Source organism: Sinohyriopsis cumingii, chromosome 15, assembly GCF_028554795.1.
Source record: "Sinohyriopsis cumingii isolate HCF-2022 chromosome 15, ASM2855479v2, whole genome shotgun sequence".
Classification (NCBI taxonomy): domain Eukaryota; kingdom Metazoa; phylum Mollusca; class Bivalvia; order Unionida; family Unionidae; genus Sinohyriopsis; species Sinohyriopsis cumingii.
In genome coordinates this window covers 78,781,018-78,807,443 of record NC_142975.1, presented here as the reverse complement: position 1 = coordinate 78,807,443, position 26,426 = coordinate 78,781,018, and the positions used below count along the sequence as shown (strand labels likewise).

The following is a 26,426-nucleotide window of genomic DNA, read 5'->3' as shown; positions in this document are numbered from 1 at the left end:
ACTATAATAGTAACAGTCTATGAATCAACAATTTTAAATTGCAAAGACATTGTTTTGAAGCCCAAAACATTACTGACAAAACAAACGATAGTCCACTCTTGATATAAGCAGCCATTAGTCGTTCCATTAAAAGTTTACGGACGATTTCATTTTACAAACTATTTCAATTTTCAAAATAACTTCACCTGCATCTTTTAGGTATCGTTCTGACTTTTACTAATTAAACCCCAGCCTAATTGAACGTGACTGATATTTAGTTTAGAATAATGGAATAGAATCATAATAGGGCTTATACGTTTTGATAGCTGATATATGCGAATTTATTTTATACCCCATGATTTTACTACTCTAGGCTTGATCGTCACATGTCATTGCGTGCATTATGGAGCAATTCAAAGACAATCACACCAACAATAACCAACACAGCCACATAAAAATACTGCAACTTGTACTGGTGTGTGGATATTGGTTTGGTAAGGTGAGTCGAAGATGAACGGCAGCTTTTTAATTTAATGACTTGTTGCGAAATAAGTCCATAGATTCCCTTTCTTTGCGACTACTGCAGAAACATGATTATTGATCGCCATTACAATATATATAAAACATTCGACTGGAAATATTTATATTGCTATAGTTTATTTTCTTTGTTTATATTGACTGTGGTAGAGATTATGTGTGAATTTGATATTAAACAATCACTGCAGCATATTCCATATTAATGTAAATGACGAAATACTCACTGATTTCGACGCCTAGCTTTTTGTAAGAGTTTATTAATATATCCAGTTCTGATATTATATCGCTAAATAATGGAATGTTTATAACACTTCAGAAAAGATTAGATCGCTGTTTCGTTTAAATGCATCATAATGTTTTGTCAAAGAGGCCCAAACAAATTTGCAAGATTTTTCTGAATACGTATCCGATTTATCTCGATCCAGTAATCGATTTAGGAATTATCTTGGAAGGACAACAACTTAAGTTTGTTGAATATTATGGGATAAACATGACATCTCGTCATATGATTTTGTGCAGGAAACAAAGAATGATCTGACTTTGACTATGACAGTATGGATGATGAAGCGAAGGAATACTCTGATGAGGATGTAATTAGTGAACATACATACATACATGCATACATACATACATACATACCATCCATTCATTCATCCATTTATCCATTCATCCAGCCACCGATCCATCCATCAGTCCGTCCGTCCATCCATCCATCCATCCATCTATACATACATACATACATACATCCGTACGTACATGCATGCATGCTTGCATACATACATACATACATACATACATACACACATGCATACATACATACAGTTTCCAAAGGAATAATCTTTCAATTAGTTGTTAAATAATTGTTCCATACATCTTGCAGCTACAATTGATATACCAAAAATATGATGAAAAACCAATTGAATAAGACGAAATCATAACTGGTTGCATTTATGTCTGATTTTTCATGTTTGAGCCTCCCCTTTAGTAGAGAAAACCGTTTTAATTATGTTCCACGTTATTTTCTCAGAAATATCATCATTTTACATATACATTATATACATGATTCTTAGACAGCATGGTTATCATTTTGTTCGAAATAAAGGCATTTTTAGAATGATCAGCACACTGAAGAGGGCAGCTACACACCACTCTAGGACTAATATCATTCCTATCAGGAAAAGCTAGACGGGCCATGTTTATCGCTTCATCTTCATGATCAATATCCATTGCCTAAAACAATGATAAAATAAATCATTTTATTAATACTTGATTTAATCCCAGAAGAAAAAAAATGGATCTTTTAAATCTTTATTTATTGCTCCCTGGTTAATGAATAAAAAGACCTGTAGAATATATTTGCAATACTACTGTCTTTCTAATTATCAAAAACTATAATAGTTGCAATTTATGAATCAACAATTTTAAATCTCAAAGGAATTGTTTTGAAGCCTAAGTCAACAACGGACGAACCAAATCTATTTCACTCTTGATATAAGCAGTCATCGGTCTTCCAGTTAAACATTTTACGGTCGATTTCTTTTTATTAGCTATTTCAATTTTCAAAATAATTTCACATACATCTTTAAGGTATTGTTCTGACTTTTACTAATTAAACCCCAGCCTAATTGAACGTGACTGATATTCAATTAGGAATAATATTCATAATAGGGATTATACGTTTTGACAACTGAGATATGCCAAGTTCTTTTACACCCAATGATTTTACTACTGTTAGCCTCATCATAAAAAGTCATTGCGTGCATTATAGGGCAATTCAAAGACAATCACGCCAACAATAAACCAGCACAGCCACATTAAAATGCTGCCACATGTGTTGCAGCGAGTTACAGCTAGTTGTTATGGTGAATATTGGTTTGTTAAGGTGAGTCGAAGGTGAACTGTAGCTGTTTTACTTTAATAATAGGTTACGAATATAATCCATAGTTAACTGGTGTACTCAAGTATAGGCTGTAAACAAAGTTTACATTAATCAATTGCATCGTAGTAAAAGCACCATAGTCTGCTTCTGTTGAAGTTTGTGTTTACTTTAATAATTTCTTACATGTGCACATTGACGTTTCAAACGATTTTGCGACGCAACATCTGCTGGCAGTCAGGCTTATATTAGTGATGTGACTGAACTACATATGTTATGATTCCTTTTAGCTGCAATTACTTGCGGAACATTATTATTGATCCACATTTTAATATGCATAAAATATTCGACTGGAAATATTTATGTTGCTATATTTTATTTTATTTTTTTATTGACTGTGATCAGAGATTGTGTGTGAATGTTTTACTTCATGATCGCTGCAGTATATTATGTAAATGACGAAATACTCACGGATTGTTTTACGCTTAACTTTTAGAAATCTTTTATGAATATATGAAGTTCTGGGGTTATATTGCCAAAGAATAGAATATTTCTAGCATTTGAGAAAAGATTAGATGCTGTTTCGTTTAAGTGAATTATACAGGTTTGTCAAAGAAGCCCGAAAGATGTTTAATGATTTTTGAAATTACGTATCCAGTTCATCACAATCAATTAATCTATAGAGGAAATTGTTTCCTAGTAAAACCACGATAGTCTACTAGTGTTGTTAAGTGTGTGTTTACTTTGATTATTACTTACATGTCCGCACTGGAATTACAAACGATTTTGAGACGCAATATCTGCTGGCAGTCAGGTCTTTATTATTAATGTGGCTATACAACATACGTTAAGAATCATGTTTTTGCGACTACTTCAGGAATAGGATTATTTACCGCCATTATAATATGCATAAAATATTCGACTGGTATATTTCTGCTTGCTACATTTTATTTTCTCTGTTTATATTGACTGTGTCAGAGATTGTGTGTGAATATTATAATACATGATCACTGCAGCATATTCACTGATTCTTACACCTAGTAGCCTCAAAAAGTTTATGAGCGTCTCCAGTTCTGAGATTATATTGCCAACGAAAGGAACGTTTCTTACATTTCAGAAAAAGATTAGATCCCTGTTTCGTTTAAATGCATTATACATGTTTGTCAAAGAGGCCCCAAAAATGTTGCATGATTTTTAACCATACGTATCCGCATCGTTCTGATACATTAATCGATTTAGGAATTATCTTGGAAGAGCAACACCTTAAGCGTAGTGAATCTTATGGGAGAAACACAAAATGTCATCATATGATTTTGTGCAGACAAAAATGAATGCGCTTACTTTGACTGTCCCATTCACTATGGAAGATGAAGCGAGTGAATACTCTGATGATGATGTAATTAGCGAATGTAGTAATTAGCGAATTAGCAGTGAAGATCATCAATGATAAATTTAGTTACAGTGATTGTTTTAGCATTATAACATAGCAATTTGCGTACACACTCAGTGTATGTGGTATCTTAAAAACATTTGTTGATTCGATCTGCAATGAGACAATGATTTCCCCAATATAACAATAATCATACAAGTAATCAGTTGAGGCAACTTTCACGACATTGTGGGATACGAATGCCAATTTAATGTGAAAAGCAAACATACGGCAGTTTTTAGAACCTGTAACTGATCCTCGACCAACTCCCTCTAATGAACTACAGCTGGTTGTAACGGTAACATTATCAGCTCAGCTACTAAAACAATCCGCGCGTTATTAGGTCCGAGAGTTGCACCTTGTACGGCTGTGAAAGAGCACGCTTAAATATCAAGATTCTTCCAGGAGCCGAGCGTGCGGTAATTACATGCATAGTCTAGGGGAAGAAAACCGCCTACCTATCGCAGCCACTATCGCTGCTGAGGCAGGCAAGTATGTTCATCAACGAGATCAAGTGCCTGAGTTTCAGTTACAAAAGCGTCATCATGAATTCGAAAATTATCGTGCGATTATTCCTAATGAGTACGCGCAAAGCAAAGACGCTAGCAAAACATGTATCAAAAATTATTCCTGGAATTATATCAGTATTACAACGCTCTGGTACATCATCAGATAAGCCAGATGTTTTTCATGGGAGACATTTAAATATGCAGTTTAATCGTAATTTATCAGATAAGGATGGATGCAAAATTAAAACATTTTGGATTTGTGGTGGTCGACTTATCATCGCAAACCGTAAAATCAACAAGGCTTTCAATGACGAAATCGACAAAGACATTAAGATATTCTTGAGACATTGACAAAATGTACCAATTCAGGTTCAGGATGGACTCTTGACTGGTTCATGGAATTTCAAGTGCATAGTTTCCAAACATTCCATTTCGAGAATGAAGGTACATACAATCACCAAATTATATTTCGCTGCGATCGTAAATAAACGTGGAAATAATGACAATGAATGCTTAAAATGGGTGATCGCGTCCGCGCTATATACTGAGAGTGATAACACAGAGCAGCCGCAGAAATATTCTTGGATGAACTCAGTTTTAGTGACAAAGAATTTCCTATGCACGTTACTAAAGCAAAATTCGAAAATATTGAAAAACTTAGCCCCAGTATCACCGTTAATGTGTTCGCTTGGAACATTGACAACCGTGACTTTTACTGTGAAGCAATCAGTAAAAACCTGCATCGCTCAATAGTGCCAGAACCCGGTAAGTGTGTTTTAAAATTCACAGTGGTGAAACGTAAAATGTATGCTATTTACGCAGAGTTTGAATGTTTGAATGTTCCTCTTTTTGACACCACCAAGAACCATCAGTCAAAGACAGCACATGTAGCTGATGGAGCAACTGAGCCACAAGTGTTGTACCTTGGCCTGGACTCAGTTGAAGTCTTTCTTAAATATCTCGACATTACTGTGAAATGTAACCAACAAGAGCTCTTTTCGTCCGCATACATTATTATGACCAATTACAACATTCGTGGGTTTAGTGAGTTTACTGATTGCTGGATCTGTAATGGCGTTTTCAGCTTCACTGATACCAGAGTACATGTTGACTGTTCCATCACTGGTACGTTCAAAGGAGCTGCACACAACGCATGCAATCTACAACTGCAAATTTATCCAAACAAAAAACGAATTGTAACAGAGCTTCATAGCATTCGCGGTTATGATGGACAATTAATAATGCAACCAAAAAGCATCATTCCAAAGACGACTGAAAAATAATGACGTGTTGCTTGGGCAGCTGCATTTTATTGAGTAGCTGCAGTTTCCCAATTCCAGTCTGGATAAGCTCGTAAGTACCCTCACAGTGAATCTTCGATTCAAAATCACTAGTCAATACAGTGGTGCCAACGATGGAGTAGTTGATTTACTCACACGCACAGGAATCTATCCATACGATTACCACCGATTGAGGCATTCCATTCATCATTGTATCGCGAAGGTATTTCCGCCAATTTCTGTGAACATACAAACTATGTCTGGTTGTCAATAGCCTTGGTGATGATCATGATTTGTATTTGCCCACAGATATGTTGCGCTAGCAGATACGTTTTAAATGTTTCTTGACACAGCCATGTTAGATCACGTATCTTTACCCCAACAATCTTTATACAAAGGCAATGATGCAGCCCATGCAAAATTCGTTGACTTGAGTAAATTGATCCTACAAAAAATAAACCCAAACATCTGTGCGTATACTATAATAACAGCAAAAGTTGATATGTTATGAAGCTGTTCTGGAGTATCCAGAAAAGATCCACCACCGTCATAACGACTACCCACTAGCACCAGAATAAATGACTGTACGGAAGTCATGGATGTCTTGGTATCAATGCTAAATGATTGAGAAGTTATGACGCCCTATGCAGGATGCATCTAACTGGTTGCGAATCTGAGAATTAATATAAACTATGTGGTACTTGTGAGAAACCTCGTTAAAGATTTCTTTAAACACAAAAACAATGCTGTGCTCGGAAATGCAATGAAAACCCTTCCCAAACGTATGCGTATTGACCTGAACCGCGATAATGAACAAGACAAGATAAGCTTTGAAGGCTAATCGCGGACCCAACATTTCAATCTCACTTGTTATTTGATGGCGGACTCGTAGCTGTTCAAAGCAAAAATGTCAAGCTAAAGTTGGCATGGCAAATCTATGTTGACATGTTAGTGTTGAATTTTTCAAAGCTGCCCGTGTTTAAGTTCTAGTACTTCAAGATCAAACCATTTAACCAGGGTCGTGTCAAGATGTTTTAAACAAATATCGATTCACATGTCATGCAGATCACCACTGACGATGTCTATTTGGATATGGCATCGGACTTACTCATAAACGAATTTGACACAAGTGATTATCCAAAAGATCATTCGCTGTTTAGTAACACCAACAACAATGTTGGTAAGTTCAAAAACAAATGTAATGGCAATCAAGTAGAACAATACGTGGGACTGAATCCAAAATATGTACTAGATTACAGAGTTGTAAGAACTCGAGAGCAGAGTTGTAAGAACTCGAGAGCAGAGTTGTAAGAAAATTTTGTGTATCTGCATGCAAGATCCAAAATAATTAATCCGCACTTGTATGTGCGTACATCAGTTTTTCGTCCTCGTGCCTGATCATGTGCAAGAATTCAAAAGATCAGCCCGATGAACTTCATTAGGTGTTCTCAAATCAAACGATGCAAGAGATACCTTTTATGGCGCGAGTATATGGCCGATGGATCTGAAAAGTCCGACAAACATGAACTTTTGTGTTCCACATTGAACTCAACTTCCATCGATCGCATCACGACCATTACATGTTTGAGCACGCGCTGAATTTGCAGTACGAGTTTTCATGCGGCATCGCATACACTATGAAGTCATCGTAGTTTGATACAAAAATTGTGTTATACCACTGATATACAACATGTGACATTCAATATAATATGATGAAAAAGAAAAATCAACAATGTTTTTGCCGTCAATGGCCTATTTGCGCAGGCAAATCCCAAACTACCCAAACCAAAGAAGCATAATTTGTGATTAACGTATAAGATATGAGAATATAATGCTGGTTATAAGATATTTGCTTTCTTTTGATGAATAATACTATTTCAATATTAAAAGCATTGAATAACTTATTTTCAAGTTATTTAATACCACACGAGCATGTACACTTCAGAGAAATCGTAAATATGCCTACTGAAAAGTGAAAGCCACTAGGCGAGTAGTCTTGCAAATAATGATACATATGGCAAGTTGAGGGCGTTTTTTCGAAGGGAGGAGTAATACAGGTTTAAGCACATTGATTTACTTTTCATCTTGATAACCACATTGTAATGCTTACCTCAAAGATTTATATATCACACCTAAGTCATAATAACAAACATATGTAGTGCACCTTTCTTAAAATTCTTGAGGCAATTATAAGAAAAGGGTGAAAAGTTGCAAGATAAGCAGAGAATGTTTTGCACATGATGGTGGACTAAATGTATCCTATGAGGTAGGTTAATATTATACTGTGTTTGTGCCAAATGTATGCACTTTGGTTTTTTAGGGTTTATCATTCATTGAACTTGCATATGATATCAAGTTACGATCGGTTGGTTTCTGGACTTGTATACTTGTGATTATTTGTATCCATAATTGATTTCCTTGAAAGAGTTTATGAACAATCATTTGACTGAAGGTTTTCGTAATAACGGCCCAGTCTGTCCTGTCGCTACACCTATTGCCCAAGCGAAATCAGAGTTACTCTCCCTTTAGCAAACTAAAGGTAAATGAACTGGCTTTGTCTTTAATGGAATTTAATAACAGCTGAAACAATTTAACATTCATGAAACTGAAACATTGGTTCTGAAATTTTGATGGCACTAGAAATACAAAAATTGGTTCATCAGTATCACTTGATTCATTTTGTTTCGTTTCGCATATCTCGTTTTGCATGGTAAACTATTAGGATTCATTGATCTGTCACGCTGAGACAGCAGCTACCTGAACCTCGCCTCCTTGATCTGTCATGCTGAGAGAGCTCCTACTTGAATCTCTCAAGATACTCGTTCTGATATATGTACACAACAGACTGACACTGACTAACAGACTTCAGAAAGAGTCATGTTTTGTGACATGTACGTATCAGAAGTCAAGCAGTTGAAATGTATCATCTTTTCAAATGTATTTTCCAATGTTAATATTTGTCATGTAGCTTCTCTTAGTATTTAACATCACTTTGTAAAATCCATTAATCATTAAAGTCCATTGTAAAGGATGACAGTTATAGAAGAAAGATTTCTGTAAAATTCAATGATATTTAAATAGGTATGGTCGATTTCAGTGGCAATTTATTTCTGGATATATTTGATGTGCTCATTCTCTAAGTTTAGTATGTTTGTTTGACAAAACGTTCATCTCTTCAAGTTAACTAGATATTGGTGACTAACTTCATGACCCCTCACTCCATCAGCTCATTTTAGAAGCAGCAGAACAATAAAGAAATGTTATGGACTGTTATTTTTATATAAGACTCAAATTACTTCTAAATCACATGTTTGCATAACTGTGTGATGGGTGTATTATGACCACCATTTACGACAGTCTTGATTTTGACTTATTTTGACCTATTTTCTACTCGTTACTTGAATGCAATAAAAAGAATTGAATATAAGACCATATCCTGTAACTTAAATTCTTTTTTGTCTCCATATATTAGCACTTTTAGAGAAATGAGTCATGAAGGATACAAGAGTTTTTAAAGTTCTGAAAAGAATACTTTCAAGGATTGATGCTATGAATATCCACATTGCCAATCAATATAACTAACAACAAGAAAACAAGATGATAACTAAATCTAAAATATTCTATCTGACAATTACATGAATTCGTTATATTACGATCAGATGTATTCTTTTAGCTTTTGACACAATCATTCCCAAAACAAAAAGTATGACACATTTAAGTAAAGAGTTAAGATTTCACGAAATTTTCCTATAAACGTGAATTTTATATGTGCTATACGTGTTGCTCTAAACACAATTTGTACTATAGTATATGTACAATAGTGTTACATTTAGAAGTAGACAACTGTGGAGTGCCTCAAACTATAAACAATCTGACAACGGATCATCTGAATGAAAGCATGTCAAGAAGAGAATAAGGAATATATTACTTTTATTTGATATGCTTGCTTTGATAAAATAAACAATGTTTCAAAAGAATGAGATCTACTGAAATGGTGAAAGTGCATGCTTCAGTACCGCTAAGTCATGCATTCCAGGAGACTCTCTTTCACCACGGTATTGAAATAAGTGATCATAACACAAACATTCAAAACCATATACTTTACATACCCCTCCTCCGCACACGACATCGTTCTAAATATTAACACAGTATACAAAATTGGGTAATTAAGGATATCAGTGTGCAGTCATATTAACCTATGTTATTGAAATATTTTGTTTGAAAAATACCGTCTCTTTTGGGGGGAAAATATTTGATCCAGTTTGTGAAGTATTTGTCTTGCATGTAATATTGATGCATCCATAAAGGCTGAGATAATATCTACTGATCGTAACATAGAATTATCATTACCTGCTCATTTTCGGTCATTCTTGTGTCTCACTATGTTACGAAGATCTCAGTCGGCAACAAAAGAGGTTTTGCTAAACAAAATAATTTTAAAAAATCAATGTCAAAATATTTGTCTTACCAATGTAGAGAATATCAACACAATTTCTGTCATTAGTAGGTAATTATAGGTTACTACATTTTTATGAGTAAATAAGAATTAGTTTTTTTGGATGGATATTTCACGACCTTATCTTGTCCCACGTGTGAGATATATATTTCATGTAACTGATTCAATTTTCGCATCTACACAGTGTATCGTTTACTCTAAAGGTTACTTGAAACCAAGCAAATCTTGAATAGCGAAACAGTTAAAATAAAATATACAACAGGCCAATCACAAATGCATTTCTCTCCATTTGCACTCAGTTTCAGCTGCACAATCCTTAAAAGGTTAGACAATACTTCACCATCTTGACATCTCGAAAAAATGTAAAACTTGAAGATTAAATAAAAGTGCTTTTAAGGTATTAATTTGTAGCCAATATTTATACGTAGTAAAATATTCTGCATATACAAAGAAAGTGGGTCACCATCATCTGTATTACACGGGCGCTTTTTCTGTATAATGTCAGACAATTTAAAGGTAATGCGTACATATCCTTAAACAAATAAACACATTTTAAGATATTGCATACATCTACCTAAACAGTTGAAGAATTTCACTATAGAAACGTTGTTAAAATAGCTTTTATCCTCCTATGTATTTTCCTCCTCAATACAAAAGTTTGTTTTTGGCGTGTGAATCAGCGAGAATCTCGCGAGAATCTCGCAAGAATCACGCATAATCAGGGATTTGGATAATGTTTTGTAAACATATCAATATATTTTATCTTATACAGGCCTAAAAATGTTATCATAAGCCAATTACCCTGGAAAATATCACCCTACGTAGGTAGTATATATTGACTCAGCTTTACTTTTTGGTTTAATTTCCTCCAATACAGGATAAAGGACCACTTAATAGTGTCGGCCATATCCAGGCTAAGGCATTGCTGTTAGCGTCTTTGTCTAACATTTACTTTCAGCAGATACAATTAAACGATAATGTATATATTCACACTTTTATGACTTGCTGCTTGTAAATATATACACTTGTATTCCTTCAGCTTGATTCAATATGTTTACAGTATAGTGATTTATTATTTCCATGGGTATCATTTAAAACTTACTTCTTAAAGTTATGGCATTTATTATAAAACATAAAAGCAGTATTGTAATTTATATTGTCGTTTCAGGTCATTCCTACAGTTATTGATGGTTCCAATCAGTTAATGCATTTGATTATTTGTAGTGGAATATACGAGTAAGCCATAGCTTCTTATATAATCTATCATCATTGTTATAATTACGTGGCAATTAATGGATGACAGACACGGAGGGTGTATAGTACATCCCACTCAGTTTGACTAATAAGCCTGTTTAAACAGTCAAATAATGAATAATGTACAAAATTCAATGTAGGTCAATAAAATATTCAGATGTACTTAGCGAATGTATTATTAATTTGATTGTACGAAATCAGATCAAAATGAAGAGAGAATAAAACAATAAACATTGCATTTTATTGTAGTGCTTGATTGGGACATACATTCAAAGACAAAGTATTATCAGCTGATAGCCCATTTTAATTAACTAATTCCATCTATTGTCGATCTGTCAGGAACATAGTTGGCCTTATTCACTGGAAATAACTCAGAATTTTATTTCCAATATACATTAGTTCACCTACTGATAATATCTTTTAATGCAGCACTTTGAGAGCGTGGAAGTGTAATATAAGCTGATATCACTTTCACAGAATCATTCTACCTGGTCATTTCTAATGACCCTCCTATTAATGTACCAGAAATGTACAAACGGATCATCTAAGTTACCATTGTTCAAAATGATCTTAATAGTTCATGGTTTTATACTCCACGTGTCTAAATATCCAGCTTTATTTAGAATGTTTGGGGTCCGAATTTCACATTTCGTTCATGATATAGGATCTAATAGTGCCTACAATGATATATCAGGCACCTAACTGGCTCTATACACTTGAAATATTCCTAAATTGTAATCCACCATGAATTAGATTACTTATTTATTTTAATTTAGGATATTACTACTCAACATCCCTTGTCTGGAACAAGGTGGAATACCTTGAATGCTCTCCAGCAAACATGTGTTGATACTAAGGAATCAATAGGACATTCCAATGCATTATGAAAAGTTGACCAGGATTACTTTATACTACCTCATTCATATACCTCAAAGACATGACTTGGGTCCTCACAAGAGAGAACAACATCAATGGTGATAAAGAGATAAAACTCCCTGCAACTGCATTTATTGATTACAGTGTCACTTTTATGGTTTGTTTTTACATTGAAATACTTTCCATTTTTCTTGTACGTCAGGTAACAGATTCAATCCCTATGCTGAATTTGATATGGGCTATTGTCGGGGTGAGCAGTCAATGGGAATGACCAGAAGATTTCAATCTTGCATAAAAATATACATTATAAAAATTTGGATTAAACAAAGAATGAATTAATGTACGCGTTCGTTCCTAAAGATCGATGGGAACTTCTGGTTTTTATCTCAGATTAGACCACCAATCATAGTTATATTGAGTTCACGTTTACTGGAGTCCGTCTTCACTGCAGTCACTGTCACAGAATTTCATCTCTCGAAGAATATAATGATGTTGGTCAAAAGGACAAATGATACCTATACCTTAAACATTTTAGAAACTCCAGAAATAATTTAATATCAGTTTCGCTATTCACATTCTTAAGCAGGCACAACTGATAGTTACACCATGAGAGATCAGCCATTTTAACATTTCCACACCAAGTTATACAGTTCTGACCTAAAAATGTATACCGCATATAAAACATGGTTCAATGTTTACCCAAGACCACTAACAAAATAGAGATTATTCAGTGCCAACGGTATGACAAAACAAGTATATTACTGATGATGTGATGTGAATGTTTGATATATTCTTCACTATCAACAGCTGAAGAAAGTCCAAGCTTGTACCCACCAATGTTTATATCAGATACAAATCGCAGATCTCTAAATGTTCGACATAAATTTCGGCAAGCTTTCTTTATTGAAACAGAATAATGTCTTATTAAACTAAGATTATTTCGAAAGATTAATGAATTAATTTATGATTTATTTGCCAGTCTCAACTGAAATGAAATAAACTTTATTAATTTGTATTATTTTGTGGAACATATTTCCACAAAGAAATTGTCTGGTGGAATGGAATATTAGTAAACTCCATATGAGTCTACTGGAAAGTGAAGAAATGACCCACTACCAAAGGCGATGAAGAAAAGTTTTGAATGGAAATATTAACTTTCAAACAAGAGGTGGTTTAGAAGCAACAATAAATTTTAAAGATAGAACATTTATGAAACCTATTTTGATAACAACGATTGAATTAGAGATAGTTAAGAATCAAATATCTGTCACAGAAAGGGTACCAGGTACATGTAATCACCAAAGATGGACTTCAGCTAATTTTATGCAAGTAATCTTTGAAATGGAACTGTTGTTTCTGGTAACAGAGCGAAAATGCTCGATAAAAGCTTTACATATGTTGCAATAGTACTGTAATGAGAGGTAACATTTTACATCATGATTATGGAAAGGTACATTTTGACATTAGACCGTGGAACAAAATAATTATTTTGATTCCTCTCACTGTCACATTACAAAGCTTTTTGCTTGACCTGTGTATGAAAAAACAGATTTTTGAACACACTTGTGGTGTCGTATGTTTGATAAAATATACTTGATGTGTTTGTCTTAGGCAGATCTTCTTGTTTAAACATTCTTAGAGTAAACGTATGCGCATAGTTGTTTTTGCGACAATGTCTAAGCAAATACGATGTAGGTTTAATGATACGAAAAAAATATGGTTTGGTCATATTCATTGTTTTGTTCAAGATGTAAGGTCAGATTTAAAATTAGAAAGAATTAGAATAATTCCGTCTCCTATGACTTTCAAAGAAATATTCAAATAAAGACATTATATCAACTGCCATTGATATTCCATTCATCCGTTTTCATGACGAACATTGCCTTTGTATGTAATGAAAGAGTATAAGGCTCCTAATTCACGTGACAATGGTTCGACACCCATCCATGCCTGCCCATGTCATTTGCCTCGACGTGTCCTTTGGAAAGACATTTAGTTTCTATTTGCTTGGCACAATATGGGAATTAATGTGTTAAAATTGCTATCAAGGTCAGCAAAAACGAAATACGTATATTTTATGAACAGATGGGGTGAGTGCGGGTATCAGATTTCAATGTTTACATTTCCCAAATGATTTAGTTCAGTTTACCAGCATTAGTCCATATATTTGGGGTTACCTTAGGAGTTGCCTCCCTTATAATGGACCTCAGATTTATTTGTTGTAAAATATATTTGACCTTCAAAGAATCAATGAGAGAGTGTTAGTCAGTTTGAAAACGATGTGCATCTTTCATATTTTGATAATTGACTAAAATTCATATATTGCAGTTATTTTACAATAGAATCAACTTGGCTTCTTTTACATCATTTTATTCTCCCCACTTTGAGATTTCATGAACAGGTGTTATTTGTTTGCTATGAGATATCATTGATATCACCATGCACTAACCTTACAGTGTATATTAGCTATGAAAAATGATGAAAATAATATGTTACAAGGAAAATATAGGTTTCAGTATGGAAAGCGAAAAACGAAATATGAATGTGTCTCATAGCTGTTGGTCTATCCTGGCCCTGGCTCATCAACAAATACAGAACATGAAAGGAAACAAATGGTTGTTAATTTTACACATGTTGAGGGTGCGTTTTATGAAGAATTGCCCAAATTTTTGAAATTGAGAAGTTTTTCCTCTACTCGGAACTTATATAAATTCTTAAGAACCGATGTCACTTTTTCAGTCTTGTCTTGTCAAATGTGATTGCCTGTGTCATAAATCATTTCCTTATTGCCTACAAGTCATGAATCTGGCATATTACGATATTCCAAACACACTTTCTATAGATTTGATTAATCATAGTAGAAGAAGGGATTTAACTCGGCACTGTCAAAGTTAACAAGTATTGCTTCTGATCCATTCTTCAAAAGAACAAAAAAGACCTTAGAAGTTTTATACAAGTTGGTTTGATTGAAATACTTAACTTACTTTGTTTATTGATATTGACAGCGAGTATTTTGTATAGTTTCCTAACTTAATAATTATGGCTTTTATTTAATGCTTTTTCTTTCTTGTCTGCTCATGATATAATGTTCCAATGGATAGATTTTACCTTATTTAAAGAGGTTTAAGCTATAATGACCAATATATAACAAGTCCAGGGTTTTCGTTTTAGCCGTACACCTTAGTTTTTATGCTAGAACACCTGCCGCAGTGATATTGGCAGCCAGGACGACATCATAGATTTCCCTGGTATCAGCAGTACTAGTTGCTGTTGAGCTTTCACAGGAAAATGTGTATCTCAGTCAGCTTCATTGGATTTTTTGTGAGTTGTGTGAAATGGCTGTCCCGCTTTTAAATTGTGTTTTTCTTCTTGCCAGGTATTGTTTCTTTTTGGCATGATTATCTAGTTCCTCTTGATTTTATGGTAGGCAGGCTACGTTCACTAGCAACTGAAATTTCTTTAAATAGCAGCGAGTTAGCAACAACATGAGCTGGCCAATGTAAACATGATGGAAAGTTGACCTGTTTCCTTTTCTTTTAATACATTTTCCATATATATTTTTATGAGCTGATGGGGTGGGTATGGGTGTAGAATTTCATATGTATAAGTTTCCTAAATGATATGGTTCAGTTTACAATTATTTGTCCATATATTTGGGTTTACCTGAGGAGTTGCCTTTCTTTTAATGTACCTTAGATTTCTCTGTTGTACCATATATTTGACTTTCTCTAAAAAAATCAGTGAGAGATTGCTGGTCAGTTTGTATATGCTGTGCATCTTTCATATTTTGTTAAGTAGGTAGCATGCGAATTTTTCAGTTTTGTTACAAGAGAATCAGCTTGGCATCTTTTGCATCTTTTTATTCTGTACATTTTGAGATTTCACGAACAACTGTACTAATTTTTTTGTGATGTATCATTGATATCACCATGCACTAACTCAAGATATTTTAGCTACGAAAAATAATGAAACTGACAATTTATAAAGGAAATTTCTAGGTTTCATATGGGAAAGAAAAAAGGAAAGTAAGAAGGTGTCTCATAGCTGTTGGTCTATCATGGCTCTGGCTGATTGACAAATGCAATGCATCATAGGAAACAAATGTTCGTGATTTTTTCACATGTTGAGGTTGCTGTTTGTTTCTAATTGCCCAAGGTTCTGAAATTGAGAAACGTTTCCTGTACTCAGACTAGTATTTTAATTCTTAAGCACCGATATCGTTTTTTCAGTCTTGTCGAATGTGATTAGCTGTGCCATAGATCATTTCCTTATTGCCTACATGTCTTGAGTCTGACATAGTAAGGTATTCCAAACATACCTCCTATATATTTGTTAGTACTTAATCATAGTAGATGAAGGTAGTTAACTCAGCACTATCATACGTAGCAGGTATTGCTTCTGATCCATTCTTCCAATGAGCAAAACATTCCTTATAAATTTTATTCAAGCTGGTTTTATTCAAGTATTTAACTTAGATAGTCTGTTTATTTATTGATATTTACAGTAAATACTTTTATATTTCCCTATTTAATGATGATGTCTTTGATTGGTGCTTTTACTTTCTTCTCTGCTCATGATGTAATGTTCCAATGCATAGATTTTATCTTATTTACGTAATTGTAAGCAATAATGACCAATATATAACAAGTTCAGGGTCTTCGTTTCTTCTTTAGATCTCAGTTTGTATGTTAGCACACCTGCCGCAGTGGCATTGCCAGCCAATATGATATCACATATTTTCCTGTAATCATCGGCACCAGTTGTGGAGCTTTCACAGGAATAGGTGTATCTCCATCAGCTTTATTGGAGTTTTGGTGTGTTGCGTGAATGTATGTCCCTTTCTTAAATTGTGATTTTCTCCCTACCTTCCTATTTTTGGTAGGAAGGCTACAATCACTAGCAAATCACATTTCCTATAAAAAGCAGCAGCTGCATTAACAATATGAACTGGCAAATGAGGAAATAATGCGAAGGTGACCTACTTAGCTTTCTTATAATAAATTTTCCATAAATAATTTTATGAGCTGATGGGGGAAGTCTGGGTATAGAATGTCATTGTTTAAGTTTTGAAAGGATGAGGTTCAGTGTGCAATCATTCGTTCATATATTTGGGGTCGCCTGAGCAGTTGTATTCCATACAATGTGTCTGAGATTTCTCTGTTATACCATATATTTGACTTTCATCAAAATATCAATGAGGGAGTGCTGGTCAGTTTATATTTGATGTTCATCGTTCATATTTTGTTATGTACTCAGCACACACATTCTCCGGTTATATTACAAGAAAATCAGCTTGACTTCTTTTACATCTTTTATTATCTACGTTTTGAGATTTGATGAACGGTTGTATTATTTTTGTTGTGATGTATCATTGATATCACCACGCACTAATACAACAGGGTATATAAGCTACGAAAAATGATGAAACTGACATTTTATAAAGGAAATTTCCAGGTTTGAGATGGAAAAAAAAAAGATAGTAAGATGGTGTCTGATAGCTGTTGCTCTATCATGGTTCTGGCTCATCGGAAAATGCAGTACATCATAGAAAACAAATGATTGTGAATTTTACACATGTTGAGGTTGCGTTTCATTTAGAATTGTCCTTAAGTTTGACATTGAGAAGCTTTTCCTTTACTCAGACTAGTATATAAATTCCTAGGATACGATGTCATTTTGTTTTCTCGGTCTTGTCAAATGTGATTGTCTGTGTCATAAATCATTTCCTTATTGCCTCCATGGCTTGATTCTTTCATAGTATTGTATTCTAAATATATACCTCCTATATATTTGATAGTACTTAATCACAGTAGAAGAAGAGAATTAACTCAGCACTGTCAAAGTTAACATGTATTGTTTCTGAACCATTCTTTTAATGAACAAAAATGTGCTTATAAGTTTTATACAAGGTGGTTTCATTGAAGTATTTAACTTACTTATTCTGTTTCTTGATATTTACAGTAAATAAGTTTTATATTTCCTTGTTTAATGATGATGGGTTTAATTTATTGTTTTTACTTTCTTATCTGCTCATGATGTAATTATCCAATGCATAGATGTCTTCTTATTTACGTAAGTTTAAGCTACAATGACCAATATATAACAAGCTCAGGGTTTTCTATTTTTCTGTTGGCCTTATTTTGTAGGGTAGCAACAATGTCCCGCAGTGATTTTGTCAGCAAGTTCGACATCACAGATTTCCCTGGAATCAGTCACACTAGTTGCTGTGAAACTTTCACAGGAACAGTGCCGGATTACCAAATAGGCAGAGTAGGCACAGGCCTAGGGGCCCCGCGACAACGGATCAAAATAATAGTGATAAAACGTACTAGGAGATAATTTTCGAGGGGGGAGGGGGGGCAAGATTTCGACTGCCTAAGGGCCTCCAAGGGTTAAATCCGGTACTGCACATGAATAGGTGTATCTCTATCAGCTTCACTTGTGTTTTGGTGAGTTGTTTGAATAGAATGTCCCTTTTTAAATTGTGATTTTCTACTTCCCCGATTCCTTTTTTTGGCATGATTTTCTATTTCTTGTCGATTTGATTGTAGGCAGTCTACAGTTACTAGCAAAACATATTTCTCTAAACTGGAGCAGCTTCAGCATAAATATGAGCTGGCCAATGAGAAAACGATGCATTGGTTTCCTTCTTAATCTTCCTATAATACATTTTCCATACATACTTTTTTGAGCATGTGGAGTGAGTCTGGGTATAGAATCTGAATGTTTAAATGTCCAAAATGATTTGGTTCAGATTACAAAAATTGGTCCATATATTTGGGGTTTATCTGAGGAATTGCCTCCCTTATAATGTTCCTCATATTTCTCGGTTGTACCATATATCCGACTTTCAAACAATCAGTGAGAGAGTGTTGGTCGGTTTGTATATGCTGTGCATCGCTCATATTATATTAAGTACTTAGCATGCACATTTTGCAGTTGCGTTAGAAGAGAATTAGCTTTTTTTTTTCTTACATGTTTCTATTCTCTACGTTTTTGAGATTTCATGCACAGTTGTAATATTATTGTTGAGATATAACTGATATCACCATGCACTAACACAATGTGAAATATTAGCTATGGATAATAATGAAACTGACGCTTTATAAGAAAATTATCTTTCAATGGGAAAGCAGAAAATGAACTATGAAGGTGTCTAACGGCTGTTGGTCTATCATGGCTCTGGCTTATCGACAAATGCATAACATACTAGGAAACAAATGGTTGTGAGTTTTACTTACGTTGAGGTTGCGTTTTATTTAGAATTGTCCAAAGAAGCTTTTCATGTATTCAGATAAGTATATAAATTATTAAGGACCGATGTCACTTGTTCAGTCTTGTCAAATGTGATTGGCTGTGCCATAAATCATTTCCTCATTGGCTACATGTCTTGTATCTGGTATATTATGATATTCCAAACACACACGTTCTAGATTTTATAGTACTTTATCACAGTAGGAGGAAGTTAACTCAGCACTGTCAAAGTTAATAATTATTATTTCTGATCCATTCCTGAATTTAAAAAAAAACTTAAATGCTTTATATATTTTGTTTTCATTGCAGTTCTTAAGATACTTAGTCTGTTTATTAACATTTAGAGTAAGTACTTTACATATTTTCCTGATATAATGATGATGGCTTTAATTAAATCCTTTACATTCTTATCTACTCATTACGTAATGTTTCAATGCGCAGATTTTATCGTATTTACATATGTTTAATCAACAATGACCAATATAGAACAAGTTCAGGGTTATTTGTTTGCTGTAGGCCTTATTTTTTATGGTAGAACACCAGCCAAAGTGATAGTGCCGGCCAGGACAACATCACCTATTTCCCTGGTGCATCACCATCTGCTCATTGGTGTTTTGATGAGTTGTGTGGAATGAATGTCCATTTTCAAAATTGTTTTTCTCCTTGCCCGTGTTTCTTTTTTTTTTTTTTTTTGTTTTGTTGCGTGATTATCTGTTTCCCCTAGATTTGGTGGTAGGTAGGCTGCAGTCACTATCAAATTAAATTTCTCTAAAATCATCAGCTCCAGCAACAATATGAACTAGTCAATGTGAAAATGATGCAAAGGTGACCTATTTACTCCTCTTCTAATACATTTTCTATACATATTTTGTATGAACTGATGGGATGTATCTGGGTATAGAATTTCATTGTTTAAGTTTCCAAAATGACGTACTTCAGTTTATAATCATTGGTCCATATATTTGTATTTGCCTGATGAGTTGTCTTCCTTATACATTACATTCCTCTGCCGCACAATCGCATTGACCTTCTTAAAAACAAATCAATGAGAGTCTGCTGTTCAGTTTCTATATATTGTGAAATCTTTCATATTTTGTTAAGTACTTAGCATGCACATTTTGCAGTTATTTTACAAGAAAATCAGCTTGGCTTCTTTTACATCTTTTCATTTTCTACATAGCGAGAGTTCATGAACACTTGTACTAATTTTGCTGTGAGAAATCACTGATATCACCATATACTAGCACTACAGGGTATAATAGCTATGAAAAATGATGAAACTAACATGTTGTAAGGAAATTATAGATTTCAGTTGAGAAGCAAAAACTATTAACTGTAAAGGTGTCTCATACCTGTTTCTCTATCATGGATTACACTCGTCGACAAAAGTAGTACTTCATAGAAAACAAATGATTGTGAATTTTACTCATCTTGAGGTTGTGTTTATTTAGAATTGCCCAAAGTTTTGAAATTGAGAAGATTTTTCTGTACTCAAGACTAGTATACAAATTCTTAAGAACCAATATCACTTTTTCAGTGTTGTCAAATGTGATTGGCTGTGTCATAAATCACTTCCTTATTGCCTCCATGTCTTGAATGTGGCATATTACGATATTCCAAACACACTTTCTGTAGATTTGATAGTACTTAATCATAGTAGAAGGGAGTTAACTCAGCACTGTCATAATTAAAAGGTATTGCTTCCAATCCATTCTTCTAATGAACAAAACAGTCGTTAGAAGTTTTATACAAGTTGGCTTGATTTAAGTATTTAACTTACTTAGTCTATTTATCGTTATTTACAGTAATTACTTTGCATGGTTTCCTGACTTAATGATGATGGCTTTAATTAAATCTTTTACGTCCTTATCTACTCATGATGTAATGATCTAAAGCATAAATTTCATCTTATTTACATAAGTTTCAGCAATTATAAGCAATATATAACAAGTTCAGGGTTTATGTTTCTCCTGTAGGACTTAGGTTGTATGGTAGAACACCAGCTGCAATGACATTGCCAGCCAGGATGACATCACAGATTTCCCTGGTATCAACCATACCTATTTCGGTGGCGCTTTCACAGGAATAGGTGTATTGCCATGAGTTTCATTGGAGTTTTGGTGAGTTGTGTGAAATGTATGTCCCTTTCTTAAATTGTGTTTTTCTCCTTGCCCGGTATTGTTTTTCTTTGGTGGAAGGATGACTATCTAGTTCCTCTCTATATGATGGTAGGCAGGCTGCAGTCACCAGCAAATCACATTTCTCTAACGAGCAGCAGCTTCAGCAACAATATGAACTGACAAATATAAAAATGATGCAAAGGTGATAATACATTTTCCATAAATATTTTTTATGAGCTGAAGGGGTGGGTCTGGGTATAGAATTTCATTCTTTAAGTTTATTTTATAAGAGAATGTGCCTGGCTTTTTTAAATCATTTTGTTCTCTGCAATTTGAGATTTCATGAACAGTTGTAATATTGTTCATGAGATATCACTGATATCACCATGCATTAGTACTACAGGGTACATTAGCTATGACAAATGATGAACTGAAATGTTATATGAAAATTATAGGTTTCAGATGCGAAAGTAAAAAATGAAATGTAAAGGTGTCTCATAGCTGTTGGTCTATCATGGCTCTCGCTCATTGACAAATGCAGTACATCATAGCAAACAAATGAGCGTGAATTTTACACATGTTTAAGTTGCTTTTTGTTTCTAATTGCCCAAGGTTCTGAAATTGAGAAACGTTTCCTGTATTCAGACTAGTATTTTAATTCTTAAGCACCGATATCATTTCTTCAGCCTCATCTAATGTGATTGGCTGTGCCATAGATCATTTCCTTATTGTTTACATGTCTTGAATCTGGCATAGTAAGGTATTCCAAACACACACTTCCTATAGATTTTATAATACTTAATCATGGTAGACGAAGGCATTTAATTCAGCACTTTCATAGTTAACAGGTATTGCTTCTGATCAATTCATCTAATGAGCAAACAAGGCATTCTTTTATACAAGGTGGTTTCTTTGAAGTATTTGTTTTACTTTGTCTATTTATTGATATTTACAGTAAATATTTTTGTACATTTACATATTTAAGAGTTATAGCTTTAATTTAATGCTTTAACTTTCTTATCTCCTCATGATGCAATGGACCAATGCATAGATTTCATCTTATTTACATAACTTTAAGCTATAATGACATATATATCACAAGTTCAGGGTTTTTGTTTTTGCAGTAAGCCTCAATTTGTATGGTAGCATACCTGCCGCAGCGATATTGCCAGCCAGGACAACAACACAGAATTCCCTGGAATCAGCCAAATTAGTTGCTGTGGAGCGTTCACATAAATTAATGGATTTTCATCAGCTTCATTGGATTTTTTGTGAGTTGTGAGAAATGGATGTGCCTTTTATAAATTGTGTTTTTTCTCCTTCCTGGATTATTTTGCATGATATTCAAGTTCCTTCAAATTCGATTGTGTCAGGTTACAGTCATTAGGAACACAAAGTTTTCAAAACAGTAGCAGCTTTAGCAACACCATGAGCTGGCCAATGTAAAAATGATGCAAAGGTGACCTACTTAGTCTTCTAATAATAAAAGGTGACCTACTTAGTCTTCTAATAATACATTTTCCATACGTACTTTTATGAGCAGATGGGGCGAGTTTGGGTATAGAATTTCATTGTTTAAGTTTCCCAAATGACGTGGTTAAGTTTACAAACATTGGTCCTTATATTTTGGGTTACCTGAGGAGTTGCCTTCCTTATAATGCACCTCAGATTTCTCTGTTGTACCAAAGATTTGAATGTCTTTATAAAATCAGCTAGAGAGTGCTGGTCAGTTTGTATATGCTGTGCGTAGTTCATATTTTGTTAAATAATCAGCATACATATTTTGCAGTTATTTTACAAAAGAATCAGCTTGGCTTCTTGTACATCATTTTATCCTCTACATTTTGAGATTTCATGAACAGTTGTAATATTGTTGATGAGGTATCACTGATATCAAAATGCACTAATACTACAGGGTACATTAGCCATGAAAAATGATGAAACTGACATGTTATAAGAAAATAATAGGTTTCAGATGGGAAAGAAAAAAAAATGAAATATGAGGGAGTCTCATAGTTGTTTCTCCATCATGGCTATGCATTACATCATAGGAAACAGGTGATTGTGAATTTTACAGATGCTGAGGTTGCATTTTATTCAGAGTTGCAAAAGGTTTTGAAATTGAGAAGCTTTTACTTTAATCAAACTTGTATATACATTCTAATTTTTAAGGTAGAAGGCATGAGCCTTAATATCATAATCCCAGCAATTATAAATTCACACAGAAGCTAAATCTGTAATGTGATGTACTTTTTCGTAGAGATAGGCTTGAAAATGGGTTGGCTTATTTGTTGAATGCTTGTCACTGTTAGACTAGCACTGGAGATCAAGTGCATAACTTTGGCTGCACAAAAAAAAAAAACAGCCGACTTGTCTTAGGTATTCACGCATGTCTTCTACAGAGGTAAATATCTAAAACAAACATGGTTGATGGGCAATGAAAAGTATCCTAATTTGTTACAGTGCTAGTGAACTTCTATCATGCATACAGCACATAATGATTCTTTTAGCCACCTTGTCATAGGAAATTATTCAAAATAGCTCCTTTCTGTCAAACATGAATGTAAAAAGAGGGGTTGGTGATAGTGTCGGTCAGTATCAAAGCCACAAACTGTATAAGGAATTAATCTGAATATATCAGGCAAAGTCTCATGAGGACACTGTATACGAAAATCATTAGTATGCTTTTATTTGTATCTTTAATGTCAAATTGTTCTCATTTTTCTGCAATAGGTCATTGTCAGATGAAAATTCACCAAAAGAAAAATTGCTCAGTGAGATCAAAGCATAAATTGTGTTCGTTGTTTAAGTTGAATAAAACACTCAAATCTGCCCAAATTCACCCATATCTACCCAAATTCATCAAAATCCTCCACAAAGTCCACCTAAAACCATTCAAATATACCTTCTGATACAAAGTATATGTTCTTTGGTATCATTTATTACACGAAAATGTCAGAAAAGTAGATAAGTTGCACTAGATGGTAAAGGAACGTCTCTTCTAATTTACGCAAGTTAGATCATTATTCTTTCTAGCTGAAATCAGAAAAAATAGTTATGAACTATAGTCATAAAAAATTTAATTACTATTTAATGTTCACAATAAATCAAACTGAATCTGTATCTTTGAAAAACATTTTTTAGCTTTTCATAAATCAAACTATATAAACAGACCCAAGACTTGTATTGATTTTTCATGCAAATCGTATTTACTTATATATTTATATTTAAATAAAGTAAATTAACTGTGTAAAGACTTATTGATGAGTAACATAATATTAACACTTACTTTACTGTTATCGTGGATTTAGGTTGATTTTGGTGGTGGATTTGGAAGAATTTAGGTGGGTTTGGGTGTTTTGTTTGCCCCAAATGTATTTAATTGTATTACAGATCACTGCCAACTAGTCTCCTTCCGCTAGGGTTTCATTCTCAGGCTCGGCCAGTGTGGGTATATGAGAATGCTTGCCAGTAGCTTCCTGTGGATCAATAGTTCTTCCTGGGGTATACCCGGGTTCTTCCTTAACCTGTGATATTGGCCAACATGTATAGCCTATATTTCACTCAGAAATGGCGTTAAACCCAAAGCAAAAAGAGCAAGGGAGGTAACCCAGTGTAGAATGTAAGTTGTGTCCTTGTCACATTGAAGGTTCTGACTGGTTTGGGCCAGTTCCAGGAGAGACACTTTCACCTAACCACTGACTCAGATTGTGTCAAGTTATTATTTATATGCTTCTGTGAACTATTGTCTGTTTGTTTCTATTTATTATTTCAACCACTTCTCATACCAGGTGGAGAGAAGATTCAAGTTTTGGAGTTACAGAATGTTAATATATGGTGCAGATGAGTTCGGCCAGAAAGGTTGATTTCACTTCTGCTGATCCCAGTTACTGCGAGATGTATACATGGATATACAATTTCACATCTGCTTTTCACGTTTACAAAATTTGTCTGTCAAAAGACCTGTTTTAGCTGATGGTAATGGGATAGAGTTGGAGGCATTTAGGCATCATTATGAAATCTTGACATTGCTGCATATGCTTTTAGAGCTTTACAGTTAGAAGAGTTAACATATATTGATTGAGCAATGACATATAGAAACTATTTCCCATTATTGTATGCACCAAGCAGTGTCATTCTGCATTTGACCTCTGAATTCAATGTGAATCTTGTACTCCATTGGTTTCTGTTTATGCTCTGATAATTTTTCCAATAGTTTTTTTTCTCTAGAATTCTTGATAGTAGATTCATATTATCCACTGGCAAACATATATTCATGATTCTAAATTTAGTGATAAACATAACAAAAGTGAAATTTATGTCACTGTTTAAATTTGTGGCAATTAGTGTCTGTCTTGGAGATTTATCACTCACTATTTTATTCTAAAATAAGTAGTAGTGACTGAACAGAATCCATACTGATCTCAAACACCGAGAAAAGTGGAATCTAACAATAAATGTTAAAGGTAAGCACCCTTAAAGACTAAGAGAAATTAATGTATTATGAGCTGCAAAGACTCTACTAGCAATGACAGAAAAGCACATAGAGTGCAACTTGCTGATTCCACCAATAATAAAAACAAGCAGCAAGAAAATCTACAAGAAAATATACAACATATTGAGATTTGAAAAGTGTCATTGAGGAAAGTCTAGTAAAAGCAAAGAAAAAAATTTCAACTGAGGAGCTTACAACTGAAAACGAATTTAAAAATTTTTAATGACAAATAGCTTGTACCAAAATACAGATAAAATGGAAGGAAACATCAGCTACTTTTAACTGATACAATATATGATGGAAAGTTACAATGGTTATAATAATGTTACTTTAAAATAAAACAGGAAAATATTATATGCAT

The 26,426-nt window shown here is 34.0% G+C and overlaps 1 long non-coding RNA gene across 1 annotated transcript in view; it reads left to right on the top strand.

Annotated features, from left to right (window-relative positions):
* LOC149782138 (uncharacterized) overlaps positions 1 to 26,419 on the top strand; it is a 52,522-nt gene extending 26,103 nt beyond the window's left edge. Inside the window, exons 3-4 of the long non-coding RNA XR_016414252.1 lie at positions 21,427 to 21,570; positions 22,695 to 26,419. This is a non-coding gene — a long non-coding RNA (uncharacterized LOC149782138). The remainder of the gene's footprint in view (positions 1 to 21,426; positions 21,571 to 22,694) is intronic.
* Positions 26,420 to 26,426: the final 7 nt, after the last annotated feature.